We start from the raw sequence: 19,562 nt of genomic DNA, 5'->3' as shown, positions 1-19,562 counted from the left end.
GTTGAAATAGGCTACTATAAAAGACAGAGATAATGGGAAGTCGAATGAGAGATCAAAATATGATTTTTATTTGTCAAATGCACCGAATACAACAGGTGTAGTAGACCTTACCGTGAAATGCAGATGGCTGACCATGCTCTGTTGGAAGACCCTGCGTTTTGCAGCGTGTGTTTTTAGAGACGGGTGGGACTTTTGCAGAAAGTACAGACTGGCTCATCAGATATAGATTAACAAAACACATTTCATAAGATTTTTGCTAGTATTTAAGACCTACATTAAAAAGGCGAACACATGCCATTCCGGTGCACATCTAAGTGCTATCCACCATCAGGTTTTGGCAATGGACACTTTTCAGCGGGAGTTTGCCGATCAGCATCTCACAGGTCTTGATGAGCCAATGTTTTGGATGCAATCGTCAGACCGAGGTAAAATTGGTTTTATATTCACACATTCGGACATTCAACAGACATTCAACAAACATTCATCAGACATTCAACAGACATTCGCCAAAAGCCATTTAAAGATGTAAAAATCAATAACTAATTCACCATTTGTCACAGAATGATCAAACTAGATATGATTTATTCTATAAATGTCTAGCATATTTTTACAACCTTTGTTTTGAGTAGAAATTGCAGTTTTAACTTGATGGAAATACATAAAATCTATAAAATGCCTTTTAAAGCAGTATAAATCAATAACTAATTAACAGTTTGTCACAGAAACATCAAACTAAGTAAATGTATTCTATAAATGTCTAGCATACTTTTACAACCTTTATTTTGAGTAATATTCCAGTTTTGACTTGATAGAAATACATAAAATCTATCAAATGCCATTTTAAACTGTATAAATCAATAACTTATTCACTGTTTGTCACAGAAACATCAAACTAGATATGATTTATTCTATAAATGTCTAGCATACTTTTACAACTTTTGTTTTGAGTAAAAAATCCAGTTTTGATTTGATAGAGAGCATGTAGTCCGTCTAGAGGGCGTGTGGTCAAAGTTCTAACCAGTCTGTTATACCCTATTAGAAGGGGCCTGGCATAAACTTCTGCATCTTCAGTCATTTTAAAATAGATAACTGGAATAAACTACGGGATGAAGGGGTCAGGCCTGACTAACAAAGACAGGTGGATGGACCAAGAGGATCAACATGGACATTCCACAGTGGAGATAAGGAAAACTAAGATTGAACCATAACATACACTACCGTTCAAAAGTTTGGGGTCACTTAGAAATGTTCTTGTTTTCAACAGTGAAGAGGCGACTCCGGGATGCTGGCCTTCTAGGCAGAATTGCAAAGAAAAAGCCATATCTCAGACTGGCCAATAAAAATAAAAGATTAAGATGGGCAAAAGAACAGACACTAGACAGAGATATGGCTTTTTCTTTGAAACTCTACCTAAAAAGCCAGCATCCCAGAGTTGTCTCTTCACTGTTGACGTTGAGACTGATGTTTTGGGAGTACTCTATTTAATGAAGCTGCCAGTTGAGGACTTGTGAAGCGTCTGTTTCTCAAACTAGACACTCTCATGTACTTGTACTCTTGCTCAGTTGTGCACCGGGGCCTCTCACTCCTCTTTCTATTCTGGTTAGAGCCAGTTTGCGCTGTTCTGTGAAGGCAGTAGTCAGGGGCGAAAATCTGATATCAACCTTGGAGGGGACAATTACATGAAATTTTCTCAGGAGCAATTCCTGAGGGGGACACCAAAAGTAGTGCTGTAACACATATACTATGTTGTAATATGTTAAATGTATATTGAGGGACCATAATCACTACTACTGGATAATTGTTAGGTACAGTAGTTAACTGAAGGGTTGTCCCAACTTGTTTAAATCATTATAATACTACTAATAATAATAGTTATAGCAATGTTCCTTATCAGTGCAGTGTTCCTCTCTCTTGAAACGTTTGCAAGAGTTTGCGGTTCTATAAATTGTGGGTGTAGCTGATATGGTTTTGTGTCATCGCTGAGGTAACTGGACGATGCTGTGCCACTGTCCCCTATACTGGTGCTGCTGGCAACAAGGGTGACACCTGGTCCTGCCGTGGCTGTGACACTGTCCTCTGAAGTCTCTCTCCTTGGCTCTTTCCCTTTCACCACCCTCACTGACTCAGTCTGTCTCCTAGAAAAGAAATAAGGTGTTTGCTGTACTCCTAACTACCGGTACCCAAAACTACACAATTAATCACAACAGCAATACCATTGCCTTAAACAAATCTTGGTTCAGTCACCAGTTTAAATTGAGAGTGGGGGTATTCATGGCATTTTCCAATTATGTCCCTATTTTACAAATCAAAAAAATGGAGAACCTTTCATAATGTTGCCAAACAAAGACTCAACAAACTTACCTGAGACTCCCTGTCTCTGCCAGTCTGTCCCTGCATATCTGTCCCCAGCTCTGCTGTCTGTGTGCCATCTGTTGCCTGCTCTGCCTAATGACATCATTGTGAAATATTTCCATTAGCATTTCACTTCTTTCTTATGAACATTTTATCAACTGGTCTTTGAGATATTAGGCTACTAGAGTTCTTACTTTGCGTTTTGGTGTACTGAAAAATACTCTGATGTCCGTCTTTTTACTTTTTTCTGACATTTTTTACCTGGCTGGCTGGCTGACCGGTCTAGCTGCACACACACATTTACACAACACATGCTGCAACGTTTTGAAATTTTAACATGGTTTGTTTCATATTGGCAGGCTTCCAACAATAGCTGAATTTGCAAAGCTAGCGAGCACCAATTCCGTTTCTGTGGTGTTTGCTATAATCTTTGCTACCTGGTTAAAGGTGAAAAAAATAAAAAATTCACTAGCGACAATTTAGCTTTTGCAACGAGACCATTAAATATATTTAAGACAATGGTATAAGAGAGTGTAGTTCTGTTCAGTTTGGACTTCAGTTTATCGCTAACCTTATCACAGGGACTTTGAAGCACTACAGCTGCATGCTAATCTTGGAATAAACTGACGATAGCAAATATTCCTTCTTTGACGACGCCACATAAATGGAATAGGTACTAGCTAGCTTGATAGTTAATGTTTGCTTTAGTTTGCGCGCTAGCTCTGCAAATTCAGCTAGTGTGTGAACCCTGCAACATTAAAAAAATATATACATTGCTAAGGCGCGATTGACTGGATTAACCTCACGTCAGTTACGTACATTGAGTGCCTTTCGGACAGTAGATACGAGCCCTCTATTACCTTGCCAGCTAAAGAACTGGCAGTGGATCAAACCATTGTGAGGCAAAGGGCGGGGTGGTCGCAATCTTGTGAAATTTAAAAACGCGCTATTAAGTGTCTATAATCAGCACAAGTGCTTTCATTGCGTATTATTAATATTATTGAAATTACATAGTTATGTTTACAGTGATATATTTGTGGGGACAAATCATATTTTCCCCAGGATGGGGGGGTCGTGTCCCCCCCGTCCCCCCTGGGATTTCCGCCTATGGCAGTAGTACACAGCATTGTATGAGCTCTTCAGGTTCTTGGCAATTTCTCGTATGGAATAGCCTTCATTTCTCAGAACAAGAATAGACTGATGAGTTTCAGATTTTTTTTATTTGTTTCTGGCCATTTTGAGCCTGTAATCAAACCCACAAATGCTGATGCTCCAGATACTCAACTAGTCTAAAGAAGGCCAGTTTTATTGCTTCTTTAATCAGGACAACAGTTTTCAGCTGTGCTAACATAATTGCAAAAGGGTTTTCTAATGATCAATTATCCTTTTAAAATGATAAACTTGGATTAGCTAACACACCGTGCCATTGGAACACAGGAGTGATGGTTGCTGATAATGGGCCCCTGTACGCCTATGTAGATATTCCATAAAAAATCTGCCGTTTCCAGCTACAATAGTCATTTATAACATTAACAATGTCTACACTGTATTTCTGATCAATTTGATGTTATTTTAATGGACACAATTGTGCTTATATTTCAAAAACAAGGAAATTGACCGTAAACTTTTGAACGTTAGTGTACATTAGCATGAGTATTGAAAGATACCAGAGGGTGGATAACACAAAAAAGCACTAATATAAGAAGTGGACGGTACATGTTTTGTTTTTGGGCTGAATGTTTACATTATGATTTGCTTCTGAACTGTATGTGAACCCTTCTGCAATCTACTGGCACTGACCATTAAAAACTAGGACTTCAACCAGGCTGTCCCTATGCTATTTGCTCTCTTTCTCTCTTAAACTGCTAGCACAAAGTCTACGTGAAAATGTGGTTTTTCACAAAAGATCATGAAAAAAATAAAAAATGGCTCAAATCAGCTCTACATACTTCAGCAGGGAGGTGAGCAACTACCACACATTATACTCATTATACCAGTGTAGAAACTACGTAATACCTACATATGACATAGGTATTACCATATCCCTTTCAATTCACATTACTTGCAGAAATAACTATTTGCAAACCTTTTAAAACATCCAGAAAGACAGTGGTCTTAGAAGGGTATTTATACTTTAAAATACATATTTTATGTGAATGGATGTAGATGAAAGAATTCTGTCAGTGTTTTAATGTCCTAGTTTCATATTTGTTTCTTGACCTCCAACTCTATATATCCGAGTGAGCCTATGAGGACCTTGGGGATCAGATTGACCATCATACCCATTGATCAAACGTATAACAGACAGACACTGCTCGAAAGGAGTTGTTTGTGATATGTACACTCAGTCGGCACTTTATTATGTTCACCACACTATTCACTAAAATAAATTGCTCCTACATACACCAAGTCCCGTGGCCTTGACTTGCTAGACACTAAAGCATGCAGATAAGCATTCAGGTATTGTCATGACTCCCACCGAAGGTGGCTCCTCTTCCTGTTCGGGCGGCGCTCGGTGGTCGTCGTCACCGGTCTACTAGCTGCCGCCGATCCCTTTTCCCTTTTCTGTTGGTTTTGTCTTATTGGTTACACCTGTTTCTTGTTTAGGTTTTTAGTTGGGCTATTTAAGCCGGTAAGGCCCGCCTGCTCTTTGTGCGGGCTTATTTTTCCTCTGTGTGTGTTTGTGGTAGTGCGTTTCCCTTTGTTTTTCCTCCGGACTGGTTGGGTCCTGGTTTTGGGCCGGTCTTTTATGTGCGCTCGGTATTGGCGTGAACATTTTTCTCTGTGCCGGAATAAAACATTGTTCTGTACCTTCTGCTTCCTGCACCTGACTCCGCACCCACTACGCCTAAGTGCGTTACAGGTATTCTGTTTCTTTTTGTTTGAACTTTAGAATGTACAAAATGACAGTACATTTTGTGATGGTCTTTTGTAACTCAGAAAAGTTCCAAAACTTGTACTGACTGTAATAAACTCCAACTGGACTTAAAAACTTGAACCGTCAAATAAAATAAAATCAAACCAAATTTAGCAGATGTTAGCAGATGTTAATGCGAGTGTAGCGAAATGCTTGTGCTTCTAGTTCCAACCATGCAGTAATATCTAACAAGTCATCTAACAATTTCACAACAACTACCTTATACACACAAGTGTAAAGGAATGAATAAGAATATGTACATAAAAATATATGGATGAGCGATGGCCGAATGGCATAGGCAAGATGCAGTAGATGGTATAGAGTACAGTATATACATATGAGATGAGTAATGTAGGGAATGTAGGCATGTAGACATTATATAAAGTGGCATTGTTTAAAGTGACTAGTGATACATATATTACATCCAATTTTAATTATTAAAGTGGCTAGAGATGAGTCAGTATGTTGGCAGCAGCCACTCAATGTTAGTGATGTCTGTTTAACAGTCTGATGGCCTTCAGATAGAAGCTGTTTTTCAGTCTCTCGGTCCCAGCTTTGATGCACCTGTACTTACCTCGCCTTCTGGATGATAGCGGGGTGAACAGACAGTGGCTCGGGTGGTTGTTGTCCTTGATGATCTTTTTTTGCCTTCCTGTGACATCGGGTGGTGTAGGTGTCCTGGAGGGCAGGTAGTTTGCCCCCGGTGATGCGTTGTGCAGACCTCACTACCTTCTGGAGAGCCTTACGGTTGTGGGCGGAGCAGTTGCCGTACCAGGCGGTTATACAGCCCTTCAGGATGCTCTCTATTCTGCATCTGTAAATGTTTGAGTGTTTTTGGTGACAAGCCAAATTTCTTCAGCCTCCTGAGTTTGAAGAGGTGCTGCTGCTGCGCCTTCTTCACCACGCTGTCTGTGTGGGTGGGCCATTTCAGTTTGTCCGTGATGTGTACGCCGAGGAACTTAAAACTTCCCACCTTCTCCACTACTGTCCCGTCGATGTGGATAGGGGGCTGCTCCCTCTGCTGTCTCCTGAAGTCCACGATCATCTCCTTTGTTTTGTTGACATTGAGTGTGAGGTTATTTTTCTGACACCACACTCCGAGGGCCCTCACCTCCTCCCTGTAGGCGCAGTCTATCTCCTTTCCCAGTTTCATCAACAGTTTTGAATTCACGCTGTTCCAGATGCAAAGGGGGTTGTACCTAATAAAGTGACCACTGAATCTATAGACTTTCTAGAATGTGTTCTGGGAATACGCGGGGTATTAAACATTTGGCTGTAAGTGTTGAACAGATGGTACCTTTCAGCTTGTCTGGGGATGACAAAGAAGGACTTCAACAAAGCCAAAATAGAAAGTTATTGGAAGGGTCTACTTTGCTGTTAAATTAGAGACATATAAAGAAATGACTGTTGTGCCTTGCAACTACTTTAAAATGTGGACTTTATATAGAATAAATTACACTTGAAATGAACATGTCTTTAAAGTTATTGCAAATAAATGCATATTTTCACTTTTTTCTGTGACAGTCACTGAATTAGTTATTGATTTCTTCATCTTTAAATGCAATATTTGAGATTTTATGTATTTCTATCAAATCAAAACTGGAATTTCTACTCAAAGCAAAGATTGTATAAGTATACTAGACATTTATAGAATAAATCATATCTAGTTTGATGTTTCTATGACAAACAGTGAATTAGTTATTGATTTATAAAGCTTTAAATGGCATTTGATAGATTTTATTTATTTCTATAAAATCAAAACTGAAATTTTTCCTCAAAATAAAGGTTGTAAAAGTATGCTAGACATTTATAGGATAAATCATATCTAGTTTGATGATTCTGTGATAAATTAGTTATTGATTTTTACATTTTGAAATGGCATTTGGAGAATGTCTGTTGAATGTCTGTTGAATTGAATGTCTGTTGAATGTCCGAATGTGTTAATATAAAACCAACTTTACTTCGGTATCGTCAGTTAAATGAACAGTAGTAACACATTCAATTTCCATACACCATCACACAACATGTTGATGTCAAGAGGGGTTTCTTATTTATGATTTCATCAATGGGTTTCCAAATATGAACTGAATAGACGGCACCCACATCGCCATAAAGGCACCGTCCCAAAACGAGTTTAACTTTGTGAACAGAAAAGGCTTCCACTCCTAATATGTAGGTGATAGGTTATGTGATGCGCAAAAGGTGGCCAGGTGGAACGCACAACTCTTCGTTCTGCCTTTAGGCCTATAAGCCTACAGCAGAAGCTGTTGAGGATGGATGGCTTATTTGTGAGTGTTGCCTAAACATTTGAAGTATATTTGCCATTGCTGAAGCAACTTCAATTGTCCTAATGGTCATCTCTTTGTAGCTATGTTTTTATTTCTAATGGTCAAGCCACAACTGAGCGAGCCAAATAAAACATTTTTGTTGTACTCAATCTGACACCAGCCAGCCCACCAGCACCTATTTCAGTCTCGGGAAAGTTGTTTTTCTTCCTATCTTTTTTTGGTTAAGCCATTGTATTTCCTGGTACGGCATTGTATATTCCACACGGGCTTTAAAGGGATTGTTTGGACCATAAGGTTAATTAGATTAATTAGAAATGCAAATAGCCAAGGTCGTGCACGGGCACTGAGGCTGAGGATCAATGGTATTTATCAATTGTGTGCATTGGACGTTTATAAGATTGTTTGATATATCATACTTTTTTTATGCCTACGAACATTCTAAATTCCGTTCGTAAGTAGTATTTTAGAATAGTTTCTATGCAATATTGACCCGTTAATGGTCAAAATCATCCCTTTAATAAAGCCCGCGCAGAATATACAACGCTGTACCATGAAATACAACATCGCAACCAAAAAAACTACAAGCCTGAAATATGTGCTGGTGTCATAGATTGAGTTCAACCAAAATGTTTTATTTGGCTATCTCAGTTGTGGCTTGACCAGTAAAAATAAAACCACCTCTACAAAGAGAGGGCTATTAGGACAATTCAAGTTGCTTTAACAATGGCAAATATGCTTAAAATTAGTAGGCAACACTCACAAATCACAAATAAGCCATCCATCCTCAACAGCTCCCTCCTGTAGGCGTATAGATGAACATTGCTGTTCTGCAGAATTAACGAGTAATGCATTCCACCTTTCCTCCACATTCAGCAGCGTCTTTTGCACATCACAACCTATTACTTGCAGATTAAGAGCGGAACCTTTTCTGTTCACATAGTTAATCATTTTGGGATGGTTCTTTTGTGACTATGTGTGTGCTGTCTATTGTTCCGTTCATATTTGGGAACCCATTGATGGCATCATGGCAAAGAAATCCCTCTCGACTTCAACCTGTTGTGCGATGGTGTATGGAAATTGCATGCGTTACTGTTCGTTTTGCTGATGTTTGCATCCAAAACATTGTCTCATCGAGGGCTGTGAGATGCGGATAGGCAAGGTCCCGTTGAAAAGTGCCCTTTGCCAAAAACCCCAGGGTGGACAGCAGTTGGATGTGCACAGGAATGGCCAGCCCGGTCTCATAGACTAGACATAACATAGTACAAGCAAATCCGGGAGTCAGACACTCAAATGAGTATGTTTCAGTAAATTATGTTTGGTATGGTTACATGAGACAGAATTTTACTTCAGGCAAAACAAAAATTGTTGTGGAAGATGGATGGGCATACAGTGGGGAGAACAAGTATTTGATACACTGACAATTTTGCAGGTTTTCCTACTTACAAAGCATGTAGAGGTCTGTAATTTTTATCATAGGTACACTTCAACTGTGAGAGAAGGAATCTAAAACAAAAATCCAGAAAATCACATTGTATGATTTTTAAGTAATTAATTTGCATTTTATTGCATGACATAAGTATTTGATACATCAGAAAAGCAGAACTGAATATTTGGTACAGAAACCTTAGTTTGCAATTACAGAGATCATACGTTTCCTGTAGTTCTTGACCAGGTTTGCACACACTGCAGCAGGGATTTTGGCCCACTCCTCCATACAGACCTTCTCCAGATCCTTCAGGTTTCGGGGCTGTCGCTGGGCAATACGGACTTTCGGCTCCCTCCAAAGATTTTCTATTGGGTTCAGGTCTGGAGACTGGCTAGGCCACTCCAGGACCTTGAGATGCTTCTTACGGAGCCACTCCTTAGTTGCCCTGGCTGTGTGTTTCGGGTTGTTGTCATGCTGGAAGACCCAGCCACGACCCATCTTCAATGCTCTTACTGAGGGAAGGAGGTTGTTGGTCAAGATCTCGCGATACATGGCCCCATCCATCCTCCCCTCAATACGGTGCAGTCGTCCTGTCCCCTTTGCAGAAAAGCATCCCCAAAGAATGATGTTTCCACCTCCATGCTTCACGGTTGGGATGGTGTTCTTGGGGTTGTACTCATCCTTCTATTCCTCCAAACACGGCGAGTGGAGTTTAGAGCAAAAAGCTCTATTTTTGTCTCATCAGACCACATGACCTTCTCCCATTCCTCCTCTGGATCATCCAGATGGTCATTGGCAAACTTCAGACGGGCCTGGACATGCGCTGGCTTGAGCAGGGGGACCTTGCGTGCGCTGCAGGATTTTAATCCATGACGGCGTAGTGTGTTACTAATGGTTTTCTTTGAGACTGTGGTCCCAGCTCTCTTCAGGTCATTGACCAGGTCCTGCCGTGTAGTTCTGGGCTGATCCCTCACATTCCTCATGATCATTGATGCCCCAGGAGGTGAGATCTTGCATGGAGCCCCAGACCGAGGGTGATTGACCGTCATCTTGAACTTCTTCCATTTTCTAATAATTGTGCCAACAGTTGTTGCCTTCTCACCAAGCTGCTTGGCTATTGTCCTGTAGCCCATCCCAGCCTTGTACAGGTCTACAATTTATCCCTGATGTCCTTACACAGCTCTCTGGTCTTGGCCATTGTGGAGAGGTTGGAGTCTGTTTGATTGAGTGTGTGGACAGGTGTCTTTTATACAGGTAACGAGTTCAAACAGGTGCAGTTAATACAGGTAATGAGTGGAGAACAGGAGGGCTTCTTAAAGAAAAACTAACAGGTCTGTGAGAGCCGGAATTCTTACTGGTTGGTAGGTGATCAAATACTTATGTCATGCAATAAAATGCAAATTAATTACTTAAAAATCATACAATGTGATTTTCTGGATTTTTGTTTTAGATTCCGTCTCTCACAGTTGAAGTGTACCTATGATAAAAATGACAGACCTCTACATGCTTTGTAAGTAGGAAAACCTGCAAAATCGGCAGTGTATCAAATACTTGTTCTCCCCACTGTATAATGCGAATTTCTAGCAACCCAGAGGTTGCGAGGTTAAATCTCATCACAGACAACTTTAGCATTTTAGCTAATTGGCAACTTTTCAACTACTTACTACTTTTTAGCTACTTTGCAACTACTTATTATGTTAGCTAACCCTTCCCCTAACCTTAACCCTTTTAGCTAACCATTCCCCTAATCATAAACTTTTAACCCATTTCCTAAATTTAACCCTAACCTTTATCCCTAACCCCTAGCCTAGCTAATGGATTTCACATGACTGGGCAGTGGTGCAACCATGGGTGGGTCAGGAAGGACATAGGCCCACCCACTTGGGAGCCAGGCCCACCCACTTGGGGGCCCAACCACTGGGGAGCCAGGCCCAACCACTGGGGATCCAGGCCCAGCCAATTAGAATGAGTTTTTCCACACAAAAGGGCTTTATTACAGACAGAAATACTCCTCAGTTTCATCAGCTATCCGGGTGGCTGGTCACAGACGATCCCTCAGGTGAAGAACAAGGATGTAGAGGTCCTGGGCTGGCGTGGTTACACGTGGTCTGCAGTTGTGAGGCCGGTTTGGCGTACAGCCAAATTCTCTAAAATGACATTGGAGGTGGCTTATGGTAGAGAAATTAACATGAAATTATCTGGCAACAGCTCTGGTGAACATTCCTGCAGTCATCATGACAATTGCATGCTCCCTGAAGACTTGAGACATCTGTGGCATTGTGTTGTGTGACAAAACTGCACATTTTAGAGTGGCCTTTTATTGTCCCGATCACAAGGTGCACCTTGTGTAATGATCATTCTGTTTAATCATCTTGATATGCTACACCTGTCAGGTGGATGGATTATATTGACAAAGGCTAAAATGCTCACTAACAGGGATGTAAGCAAATATGTGCCCAACATTTAAGAGAAATAAGCTTTTTGTGTGTATGGAACATTTCTGGGATATTTTATTTCATCTCATGAAACATGGGACCAACACTTTACAAGTTGCGTTTATTTTCTTGTTCAGTATAAATGGAGTAGCTCGGATTTACCTACAGAATAATGAAAAATGCTCTGAGACCAGTTGGAATGGTAGATCTTAAATACTTGCAAAGATCCTATAGGATTTGTTTTGGGAAACAATATCTAATGAGCCAATCTATATTTCTGTGGAAAAAAATCCCATCTGTCTCAACCTCGCAACTAAAAAAAGTGACAACAAAAAAAATCGAGACTGAAATAGAGGTGCTAGTGTCATAGATTGATTACAACCAAACGGTTTTATTTGTCTCGCTCAGTTGTGGCTTGACCAGTAGAAATATAAACATAGCTACAAAGAGAGGATCTTTAGGAACATTTTAATGAGTAGGCAACACTCATCAATAAGCCACTCTTCCTCAACAGCTCCCTCCTGTATGCGTATATGCCAACATCGCTGTTCTGCAGAATGAACGAGTCGTGCGTTCCACCTGGACACGGTGCAACCACATTCAGCAACGTATTTTGCGCATCACATAACCTCAACTGCACATAAAGGGTGGAAGCTTTTACTTTTCACTTAATTTAAATCGTTTTGGGATGATGGTTGTATGGCTTTGTGGGTGCCGTCTATTGCTCCGTTCGTATTTGAGAACCCATTGATTGCATCAAGGCAAATAAATCCCTCTTGACTTCAAGCTGTTGTGCGATGGTGTATGGAAATTGTATTTGTTACTGTTCGTTTTGCTGATGATTGCATCCAAAACATTGGCTCATCGAGGTCTATGAGATGCCAATCGGAAAGTTCCTGCTGAAAGTTGCAAAATACTCGAGGATGGATAGCACTTGGATGTGCACCCTAATGGTATGCGTTTGCCTTTTTAAAGTAGGTCCTAAATCCGCGCAAAAATCCTATAAGATTGGTTTTTGGAAACGATATCTGATGAGCCAATCGTACTTTCTGCAGAAAAAGTCCCATCTGTCTCTAAAAACGTCTCTCTGTGACGTGTGCCAAATCTTCCAACTGAGCAAGATCATCATCTTTCATTTGATTTCCCATTATCTCCGTTTTTAAAATAGTATTTCAACAGTTTCACTTTCACATGTGCCTCTAATTTAACAAATTATTGTACTTTATGGATTATCGTAACAAATTGATTGATATGGCGAAATTATATAGCATGTTAAGATATGCTATATAAGACAATCGAAATACAATGAAATCGAAAAATTATTTAATTATTACCCTCACAATTTCACAAATGTTCAACATATATTTTCCCCTAGCAGTTCGCTTATTCCATAACTTGGCACTGTGCATATGCATGGTCATGGCTGTGCGTACATTTACGCACACTAACAAGCAAAGTTCATACTGATAAATCTCAAACTTTGCGTGGAAATGATCCCATGCATGGAAATATGTACATTCTCTAAGGAAATGCATGGAAAAATACTGCAGTAAAACATCAGGTATTCAAGGTATTCATAACAAAGTACATGGTCATGTATAAAAGCAGGGCTATAGAATGTATCAGGATGTGAGAAAGATTCCTGCCATTCAGGACTGTAGAAAAACGAAGCAGTCTGAAAGGTGGTTCTGCTACTGCTCTCAGCCAATAAGCTTCACAACAAAAAAATGATCTGAAGAACAACACTGTAAGGAAAGAAAAATGTACCTCTTTAATAATAAAAAAGTTCAAATAAATGTATTAATTATTGTTAATATCTGGATTATAGACACATACCCTTTAAAAAAAATCATTTTTGTACATAGCATAGAGCGCAAACGTTGAGTGTACAAAACATTAGAAACACCTTCCTACTATTGAGTTGCACCCCATTCTGTGTTGTAAGATCCCCAAGGCACTGCCACTGAGTTTGTATCCTTCAGATATAAAGGACTATGTAATCAGTTCAATAAAATAGGTATGGTATCAAAATATATCAGCCTAACTTGAGTGTATGATTTTGTTATGCTATACACTGAGTGTATAAAACATTGCACCCCTTTTTCCCTTCAGAACAGCCTCAATTCGTAGGGGCATGGACTGTATATGGTGTCAAAAGTGTTCCACATGGATGCTGGCCCATTATCACTCCAATGCTTCCCACAGTTGTGTCAAGTTGTGTCAAGTTGGCTGGATGTCCTTTGGGTGGTTGACCATTATTGATACACACAGGAAACTGTTGAGTGTGGAAAAACCCAGTAGCATTGCAGTTGTTGACACACTCAAAACGGTGCACCTGTCACCTACTACTATACCCCGTTCAAACGCACTTAAATATTTTATCTCTGAATGGCACACATTCATAATCCATGCCTCAAATGTCTCAATGCTTAAAAATCCTTCTTTAATCTGTCTCCTCCCCTTCATCTACACTGATTGAAGTGGATTTAACAAGTGACATAATTAAGGGATCATAGCTTTCACCTGGATTCACCTGGCCAGTCTAGGTCACGGAGAGAGCAGGTGTTGAGGGTACATTATGGTTAGGGTCATTTAGATCATATTGCTAATGATAATGGGTCCGGAGCTATTGCTTCTACAGCCATCCTGTTTGACTGTTTAGGCTTGCAATTCTGTTGTTATATTTAGACAACTTTTTTCCCTTTTCTCGTTTTTTTTTCTTCATTACCCACCAAGTCAGCAAACTTTCATGTAAAGGTCTGAAGGGGTAAATGGTTACTTATTTAATGTTTTATTTTATTTATTTCTCAATACCTTGAGACCCCCCCAAAAAAATATGCTGCTTAAGAGATTGCATAGGTAAGGCTGCAACATGTTATGTTGCAACCCTGTAATGTCCCATGTGGCTTAGTTGGTAGAGCATGGTGTTGTGGGTTTGATTCCCATGGAGGACCAGTATGAACATTTATTAACTCTCTACTGTAAGTTGCTAGGGATAAGAGCATCTGCTAAATGAATAACATGTAAAATGTAATGATAGGGAAGAGGGCTGGAGGGAAGGGGAATGGTTCACAGGGGGGTTCTGTGTGGGGAATGACCAATGGCTGGGTTTCATTCTTTTTTTTTTTAAACAATGGCAACGCTAGCTATTCCCTCTTGGAATTTGAATGTATCCATAATGGAAAGAAAATTGCCTATATTAGTGTGCATGCTCCAAATGCATATGATGCTACGGTTTTTTGATTCTCTGAACAGCATATTGTTAGAATTAAGTTAATTGCATCTGGTTATTGGGACAGACATGAATGCCATTTTGGACATGCGTGACAAATCGAATAAAACCAACTATAATCCGCACACTACTGTAAGGAATTGTATTAGATATTGGTAACTTGTTTTAACAACTTCTCAACATTAGCTATGGTTGACACAATATACACACTCCCTCTTTCTATTGGACATATGCTGGACTCATTGGACACATGCACGACACCCACAACTTCCCTCCCCCATGACAATCACTCAGACACTCACAACTCAGGGTTGGAGCTCCAGACAACGAACAATCTCAGGAACCAATGGAACGTCGACATCAGGCCGAACAGGATTACCCACGACCCAGATCGACCAATCGGAAGGCCAGACTTCAGATCAACCTACTTTGCTAGTTGTCTATATAATCTGTATGTACTGTGTAGAGCGCTCTCTCTTCCGGACGATTTCATACAAATCAGACAGAAAGAGCCGTGCTGCACGCTTTGCCTAATATCTTTACACTTGAATAAAACGGCCTTATTATACAATTATCCACCTCGTCCTATGTCTCCACTTGATCTCCTGTCTCAAGTAAAACGAATTATCAACAGACTTGGTAGCAGAGGATGGTTATACACCTTTGATTTCGGTCCATAGAAAATTGATCAGACAGGAGACGCGTGGGAGAAAGATTCCAGAAGGAGAGGTGACCTTTTTTGAAGGAGAATCGCGATTCAACTCACCCAGGAAACTGATCAAAAGAGCTCGAAACTATAAGGTGAGCAGATACCTGTTTAATCAAAATCTGTATATTGTATTATAGCCAATATCTAAATTCAATGATCAGAAGTACTGTGGTGAGTGTGAATTGTTGCTAAATTTATGTGGAATTGTTTAGAATCTAAGGCATTGTGTAAAGATATTTGCGAAGTATAAAATCAAGTCGAATTAGTAATCTGGAACTAGTTGAATTATTCTTCAACTAGGAGTATCGGGGATAAATCTAAGCTTGAGGCTGTTCAAGTCGAATTAGTAATCTGGAACTAGTTGAATTGTTCTTCAACTAGGAGTATCGGGGATAAATCTAAGCTTGAGGCTGTTCAAGTCGAATTAGTAATCTGGAACTAGTTGAATTGTTCTTCAACTAGGAGTATCGGGGATAAATCTAAGCTTGACGCCGTTCAAGTCGTATTAGTAATCTGGGACTAGTGGACATGGCACCCCACTAGGAGCATCGGTGATAAACCTAAGCTTGATATAGGAGTAATGGTATTAAACTTGAAACTCAAAGTGTTGAAATGTAATGTAGCCTGTTCAAGTCGTATTAGTAATCTGGGGTTAGTGGAAATGGCACCCCACTAGAAGCATCGGTGATAAATCTAAGCTTGGCGTATTGGGATTCAAGTTGCATTAGTAATCTGGGACTAGTCGAAATATTCTTCAACTAGGAGCATCGGTGATAAATCTAAGCTTGAAATAGGAGTAATGGTATTAAACCTGAAACTCTCCAAATTAATGTGAGTGATTGAACGTTCCACGAGACCGATTGCTACTATTTAGCCATATGCTAGGTTGAGGCTGTGTTTAAGTGACCGCCGAGTCAGATGGTGGGAGCTGCTGTGAAGCAGCTATTTTTCTGCTGATAAATTGACCTGGTTTTTCCCTCTGGTGCTGTTGGTAAATCCTTAAGGGTTAGAATTAATTTGATAATTATTCTAGAAGCACTAGGATACACCATATATTGTCCTAAAAGGACACGTTTGAAATACTTTGGGAAAGTATTTAATTAATTAAGTTAGTTTTTGAGTTTTCAGTTTTTTAATTAGTTTTTGAGAAAAATGAGTCCTAGAATTAATTAAATATTTATTCTAGAAACGCTTGAATATACTAATATAATGTCACGAAAGGACATTTCTGAAATGTTTTGGCAAAGTATTTAAATAATTGAAAAAGTGAAAACGAATAATAACTGTTTGAAAATAGTTCCTAAAATTATTATTATATTTAAAATAGAAGCGCTAGATAATACTAGTAGAGTGTTCCAAAAGGATATTGCCGAAATACTTTGGGAAAGTATTTAATTAATTCGCCAAACATAAAGCAATAACATTCTTTGTACACAAGGGGGAGACAGACACCAGAGATAAGACTGTGTCAGCACCAGAGATACATTGTTAGTTTTGGCCAGTGATGGGCTAAGTGCACCAAAATAGCATAGAGCCAGACATAGCTTAACGACAAAATGGCCACGACCACCGTCCCCAAACACAAATTCAATGAATACTTAGATCAGAGAATGAAAGATAGATCAGGGGGAAAGATGCAGTATAAGGAAGTTAAGAAGGTTTGGGAAGGTGTGAGGCTAAAATGGACCCAAGCAGGATACCTCAGTGGGGTGGCCCCATCAAAAGGGCAACTCCTCACTATGGAGAAGGAATTAGAGGAAGTAGTGAAAGAAGGGATAGAACGTGAAGTTGAAAGGAATAAGAACCACTTATTCAAAAAGGAAGGAACAAAGCATAGGGAAAGAGCAGAGGCTGAGCTGAAAATAGGAATTTGGGCAATTGAAGAAATTAGAAGAGCACTCCCGTACAGGAAACCTGATATGATGGGGGTGGCCACTGAAGCCCCAACTGACACCAAAGAAGGCAGGCCCAACAATAATGATGCCCCACCTACCACCATAGCAACCCCATCGGCCCCCACCCAACTATACCCGGAACTGCCACAGGGAGAGAAAATAACACCACCTCCCTATTCTCAAAATCCATTCAGCCACCTCCCTCAAAACCCTTTTTTGACCCCTGCTGTGGTACAGGCACCAGTGTTTGTGGTGCATGAAGGACACCTAAAAGGAAGCATGACTTTAGGGATCCAAGAAGGGCAACTCGTGTGTGAAGAGAGGCCTGATCATCGAGAAAGGAAGGAGAGGGACAGAGCGCACACACAGGGACGTGGGGGTGGTTCGAACCCCGCCTCACTACAGGGACATGGTGGGTCTCTACTAAACAACCCACAAGAGGGGGGTAATGGGTCTCAACCAGGCCCTTTGAAGAGAGAAGACAGAGAGCTGATTCAGTTTTCTTCCACTCCAAACCCAGACTGGTTCAGAAACAGAACACAGGGGGATAGTCAAATAGTCTCTGAAGGGTCATGGTCGTCACCAGGACAATGTTCCTCTGGGGCCTCTTTAAGAAGGAACCACAACAAGGACGATGAAGGTGAGAATAAAACAGGACAAGATGAAGAGGAGGTGGAGCGAGACCTCAGGGAGTCACTGGCACTGGCCAGATCTATGATAGAAGATGCTGAACGTGGAGAGGGCTCGTACCATATAAAAGGGGTAATGTTGGGGAAGGTGACAGATTTGGTCGAACCTATCAGACAGTCCGTACGTCTCAGGGAACAGAACAGCAGGGGTGTCTCATCCAGGGCAGACTGGGATCTCCAATATGGTGGAAAGGAGATGCAGATGCCGTTGAGGCCCACTCCGGACGGAGGGCATGAAGAATACCAACCCTGGAAAATAACAGACCTTACCACTTTGATGGGACAATTACCCAGTCTGCATGGGGGTGCCTCTGCATGGCTCCTTCAACTGCAAACACTGACATCAGGCCTACGGCTCTGTCTAGGTGACATGAGGGCCCTTCTGGCTAGAGCAACAGACCATACCACCATGAGTGTTCTGATAAGAGAGGCAGATCTTGCCACAGCCCCGGCTGCACTGGCCCAGGAAGACTTCCGAGCGGAATTGTGGGCAGTGTTGAGAAGGGCATATCCCACAGAACGAAACCATGCAACCCTTTCATCATTCACCATCAATCCAGGGGAACAACCGGCAGCCTATCTCGACAGAGCGAAGACCACATGGAGAACTGTTCATGAAGAACCATATGACTATACTGGCACCACGGTCAGCATGTGGAAGGAGATGGTGGTGAGCGGTGCCCCAATTGAGGTCCGAACTAAACTTAGGGCCACGGTGGGGTTAATGGCACGTCCCCAGGCTCAGTTCAATTCCCATGTGCATCACCACATCACCCAATACAATAAGGATAAGGGAGGGGCTGAAACACAAGTCCAGTCCCTACAGGTACAACTTTTGAAACTACAATTGAAAGAGGCCCAGAAAGGAGAAAAACCCAAGAAACAGATGGTGGCTGAAGATCAACCAGACATCTCACAAATCATTGAAAAAACGGTTTCACAAATGATACAGCAACAACAACCCCCCATGTCAACCCCACAGGGACCTAACCTACCATCACAACTCCTGGATCAGCCATTACCCATGGACATCCCACCATACTATCAACCAACACAACAAGACTATCCTTCAACATGGGGACAACAACCACGATACCCATCACCCTGGGGGACAGGTCAAGCACGACCAATGAACTGCTACAATTGTAAACAAACTGGACATATGGCACGTCAGTGCCCATACCCATTGACACCGACCCAACATTACTGGATGACCAATCGGGCACGACAAACCAACCCAAGAGGACGTGGAGGAGTCCGGCCACAGATGTACCAACCACGTGCGGGCCCTCAACCTGCATATAATCACCCAAACCCAGACCCAAATCAGCAACCACCTCCTCTTTTCCAGGGCATGTCAGATGAATATGCCCCATGGCCCTGAAGCTGCCCACCACCACTGAACGAGAATGGGGGTCAACATTTTCCACTCCACACCGAACCAACTATCATGTGTGAGGTGGAGGGAGTGACCCACCAATTTTTGGTAGATACAGGATGCACGTATTCTGCCATAAGATCTCGTCAACCACTCTCTTCGGAAACAATACAGGTGGTGGGGGTATCAGGAACACCCGAAGCACAACAAAAAACCGTTCCGTTGCTCTTCTCCTGGGGCC

General features: G+C 41.1%; 1 long non-coding RNA gene across 1 annotated transcript; it reads right to left on the bottom strand.

The window, feature by feature from the left end:
* Nucleotides 1–873: 873 nt before the first annotated feature.
* On the bottom strand, nucleotides 874–3,146 carry LOC139537140 (uncharacterized). The gene is made up of 2 exons (XR_011667470.1): nucleotides 2,547–3,146; nucleotides 874–2,445 (listed from the first exon to the last, which is right to left on the bottom strand). It is a non-coding gene; the product is annotated as an uncharacterized lncRNA (long non-coding RNA).
* Nucleotides 3,147–19,562: the final 16,416 nt, after the last annotated feature.

This window comes from Salvelinus alpinus, chromosome 1 (genome assembly GCF_045679555.1).
Source record: "Salvelinus alpinus chromosome 1, SLU_Salpinus.1, whole genome shotgun sequence".
In the NCBI taxonomy this organism is placed as follows: Eukaryota; Metazoa; Chordata; class Actinopteri; order Salmoniformes; family Salmonidae; genus Salvelinus; species Salvelinus alpinus.
Note: the sequence above shows the minus strand (reverse complement) of the source record. Positions and strands in the feature narration are given on the sequence as shown.